This window comes from Aethalodelphis obliquidens, unplaced genomic scaffold, assembly GCF_003676395.1.
Source record: "Aethalodelphis obliquidens isolate GAN/ISIS:26980383/991018 unplaced genomic scaffold, ASM367639v1 scaffold40, whole genome shotgun sequence".
Taxonomy (NCBI): Eukaryota; Metazoa; Chordata; class Mammalia; order Artiodactyla; family Delphinidae; genus Aethalodelphis; species Aethalodelphis obliquidens.
Genome location: NW_020837984.1, coordinates 17,814,812 through 17,819,580, shown reverse-complemented (window position 1 = coordinate 17,819,580; position 4,769 = coordinate 17,814,812). Strand labels below are relative to the sequence as shown.

Below are 4,769 nucleotides of genomic sequence, written 5' to 3'. Positions count from 1 at the left end.
TGGGGGAAAGAGAACAATGAAGTGTGTTTTAACAAGCCCTTTGGGCGATTCTATCCACATTCAAGGTTGAGAACCACTGCTCCACTGAAACAGTCACTCAGCTACAGACAAAACCTCCATCAGTTACAGTCACTTTAAGAGCTAAATACCATATAGGCAGCTAAAATCCTGTCACCTGGGTCATAAAATTAAAAAACGAGCTGCAGAAAAAGTCCTTCCTCCTTTAACAAACCTCCGTAACTAGAGTACAAGACAAACCACACATCCTGGCCCACCAAAACCTTTTCTATATGAATATTTCGTTCCTCCACATCCACTCTTACGTTGTTTCTAAATGTTTCTGGCCAATGTAGCAGATGCCTAAGTTTCTGAGATTGCACATTCCGAAACTGAAGGCGCATCCAGGGGCAAGGCCCATTCCCATATAACATTTGTTGTGAGAAATAGCATTGAAGAACACGTGACCTTTCTGCTGGCAGCTGACTGCCATGAGGGAAAAAAGCTGGAGTAAAACAGGTCCTCAGATCATTCTACCCAGCCTTATTGATCAGAGAAGTCATTTCATTTTCCTTGGTCAAATGTTAGGAATTACACTAATGAATGCCACACAAGTCCTGAGAACTGCCTCCAGACTTCTTGATATGTAAACATTTGTTTGGGTTAAATTTTTTATTCCAGAAAAAGATATGTTGGAGTCCTAACTCCCAATACCTCAGATTGTGACCTTCTTTGGGTCTTTACAGAGGTAATCAAGTTAAAATGAGGTCATCTGGGTGAGCCCTAATCCAATATGACAGTTGTCCTTATAAAAAGGGAAAATTTGAACACAAAGACAGACACGCACAGAGGGATACAATGTGAAGAGACACAAGGAGAAGACAGCCATCTACAAGCCAAGGGATGCCTGAGGCTATCAGAAGCCAGGAGAAAACCTGATCAAATCCTTACTTAGCTCCTTCAGAGGGAGGATAGCCCCACTGACACTTTGATTTTAGACTTCTGGCCTCCAGACTGGTGAGACAACAACTTTATGTTGTTCTGAGCCACCCGGGTTGTGGGACATTATTATGGCAGCTCTAGGAAACTCATACCTCTAAACGTCCTCAAGATTTACTGTGGTCAGGCATTCTGTTAGTTGCTGCCAAAAACGTTCCTAGTTGATACATCTCAGATGTATATACATATGTACTTAGGTGTATAACAAATCACCCCAAACTTAGCAGCTTGAAACAACAAAAACATTATCTCACACAGTTTCTATGGGTCAGGAATTCAGCAGTAGCTTAAGTGGCTGGTTCTGGCTCTGGTGAAAGTCTCGGGTGGTTAAAGTCAAGATGTTGGCCTGGGGACTTCCCTGGTGGTCCAGTGGCTAAGACTCTGCACTCCCAATGCAGGGGGCCCAGGTTCAATACCTGGTCAGGGAAGTGGATCCCACATGCTGCAACTAAGAGTTCACATGCCGCAACTAAAAAAGACCCCGCATACCGCAAGTAAAAAAGATCCCACATGCCGCAATGAAGAACCTGCATGGGGCAACAAAGATCCCGCATGCGGCAACTAAGACATGGTGCAGCTAAATAAATAAATAAAAAGATGTTGGCCTGAAAGCCTGACTGAGGCTGAAGGATCCGTTTCCCTCTACAACATCACCACGGATATGACTTGGCTCTAAGGACTCCCATTCCATGTGTCTCTGTTTCACATCACAGATCCTATCAGAAGATAGGATACAATTGGCCCAACCTAGACCTGTTCTCCTCTGGGCCAATCACCTACCTCAGGGAAGATTTAAAGATCTTTAAATCTTTAAATTTACAGATCTGGTTGCTGGGCCATGCTGCTGATTTGGGGGCAGCTCTCAGACAAGGAGCAATTGTGGGCTGGGTACCACCTACAGAGCTCCCTACCACAGGGCCCATCGTAAGCCATATCCACTAGCACAACATCTTAGAAGAGCTCTGGCTTGCAGGAGCCAACCCAAATCTTTGCCCCTGCTTATGAACTTCCTTATGTCACCCTGTTCTTATGTCCTTCAATGTCTTGACCAGAAAGAAACAATCTTTCCTGTGGCCAGCCATGATGACACCAAGAACCCAGAGAATGAAAACATGTCCTTACTTTTTCCTTAATACAGCCCTTCATTGCAGACTGAATCAGCCTTAGGTGGGAAGTCCCAAGGCCCTCCTTTCCCTGGCTCCCTCCCTCTTCTCTTTCTACTCCTCTGTTCTGAGCTTCCCTGGTGGCGCAGTGGTTGCAAGTCCGCCTGCCGATGCAGGGGACACGGGTTCGTGCCCTAGTCCGGGAAGATCCCACATGCCGCGGAGCTGCTGGGCCCGTGAGCCATGGCCGCTGAGCCTGCACGTCCGGAGACTGTGCTCCTGTGCTCCGCAACGGGAGAGGCCACAACAGTGAGAGGCCCGCGTACCACAAAAACAAAAACAAAAACAAAAACAAAAATACTCCTTGGTTCCCACCTATCACACCCCACCCCCACCCTCACCCTACCCACAGGCTTCAGGCTCCGGTTCCATTCTGACAGAGCCCCTTGTGGTCAATGTCTTAGAGACTGCATTCTCTTAGTGGTAGATGGAGCCTCCTTATAGCACTTCGAGTCTAGATAACTTTAGGTCTTGCAGATTCTTCAGAGTAAGACATCTGTAAGACAAACAGGGATTTATCCTGCTAATTCAAATCATCTCCCAGAATTCATTTTTTTAATTGAGGTATAGTTGATTGACAATATTATATTAGTTTCAGGTGTACAACATAGTGATTCACAATTTTTAAAGGTTATACTCCATTTACAGTTATAAAATATTGACTATATTCCCTGTGCTGTACAATATATCCTTGTAGCTTATTTATTTTACACATAGTAGTTTGTACCTCTTAATCCCCTGCACCCATCTTGTCCCTCCCCCATTTCCTCTCCCTACTGGTAACCATTAGTTTGTTTTCTATATCCCAGAATTCATTTTTATTCTAAGAGACCCTCGCCCCAAGAAGGGTTCCACAACGTATCATTCTTTTTATCCCCTCTTCAAGTCTGGGTGTGTGTCTTATGACTCCTACTTGGTGTCTGTACCTGTGAAACATGATACTAACTCAGTGCTGGGAGGAGTGACTAATGGCAGTATGTGTCACTCCATGCAGCAGCCTCTAAATTCTCTAAATTATGAGCCTAGATGGAGACTGTCACTCAGGAGCCATTATGTCCCATGGCAGAGGCTGAGGGAAAAACACTAATTGGTATTGGAGAGGAGGTGGGCAGGGCGTGTGGGGTGGGGATCTCTTAGTCAGCGGCCCTGGTCCTATCCTAGAGAGAAGAATTTCTGGAATATGACAAAAGAAGTTATATCCAAATTAGTGGGTGATGGCTTCAAGATGAATAATATCTCAGCTATATTTGAGCTCCTGTTAAACATAGAAAATTATCCTACAAGAAGTAGCATTTAATCTGAGCTTTATTCTCTGCCAAGTGAGGCCATTTAAGGATATTTTAAAATGTTAAGCCTGCTAAAGTAGATTTGCCCTATTGGTGACAGTGGGAACAGATGAGAAAGTAATATGGCAAGGCAGGACCCTGACTCCAAACCTGATCTTAACTGTAGCATGGAAAGTCACCTTGAGTGAGGGAAGGTGAAGGCATGGGGTGGGGGGCCACACAGTCAGATGTGGAGTACTGCCAAGGGCCGGGTTTTGTTTTGAGTAGTGAGTTTATGGGTGCTTATTACATTATTAAAATTAACTAAATAAAAGTAAGTTATAAAGGAGGATGAGGGGTAGGGCAGAAGAGTCAGCCTTTAGCAACTACATGTTCCTATCTTTTAAATGGGATTTTTTTAATGTTTAGAAAATACTAGATTGATAAAAGAGTAAACATCTCTATAATCCTATTTTGTGTTGGATGTGAGAATTATAAACATTTCTCCCACCACCCCTCTAAATCCTGAAGGGGACCACAGTGGGGTTGGGGTGGGCATTTCCTAACTTAGAAAATGGCATTATAGTAGGCAGATCTTCTGTTTCATCAGCTCCCTCAATCCATTTGGTTAAAATATCCCTTTAAATATCTTCAAAAGTGTTTCCACACAAATACTTTCCATGATGTGAGTCTCAGTAATGAGCAAAGTGAGGTGAATGGACCCAGATCCTGGAACTCTCATGAGCTTGCTATTTAGGAATGATTAGGAAAGACTGGAACACCAGTTATTAAATGACTACATGAATGTAAAGAAGGGTGCTTTCACTCCATTCAAGCAAGAAAAAAGTAAAGGGCATTTGATGAGTGACAAGTAAAGTGTGGGGCCAATAATAAACTGCACCTCCCTGGCAAGTCACCTGGACAAACGTGCATTTCGTTTAAGGTGTGCCAGGCCCAGGCTGGGTGCTGAAAAGGTTGCAAACATGAATAAGGAGCGGTGCCTGCCCTCAAGGAGTTTGGAGTCTCACTAGGGAGATAGGTGTCTACACGGATAGCTATTTTATACAAAAACACAGAATTTGACCAGGAATTAAAAAGTGGGGGGTGGGGGGTGGGGAGATGGGGGAAGACAATGAATGCACAGTGAGAAGGGGAAGGACTAGTTTGGAAATTTGAGTCACCTTATGCTGGGGCCCGGAGGAAAAGCTAGGGAGAGCCTCATCTGAGAAGTCCATGAGTGAGGGGCTTGGAGAAGAGAGACAGGGATACCACATGCTCGAAGGCTTAGAAAGGGTCGATGAGAAGCAACGAAAACAAGAGACATGAGGAAGGGCAGCCTTTAAAT

The 4,769-nt window shown here is 44.4% G+C and overlaps 1 non-coding gene across 1 annotated transcript; it reads left to right on the top strand.

Moving 5' to 3' along the window:
• Positions 1–1,351: 1,351 nt before the first annotated feature.
• TRNAG-CCC (transfer RNA glycine (anticodon CCC)) lies at positions 1,352–1,424 on the top strand. Its single transcript has one exon. It is a non-coding gene; the product is annotated as a tRNA-Gly (tRNA).
• Positions 1,425–4,769: the final 3,345 nt, after the last annotated feature.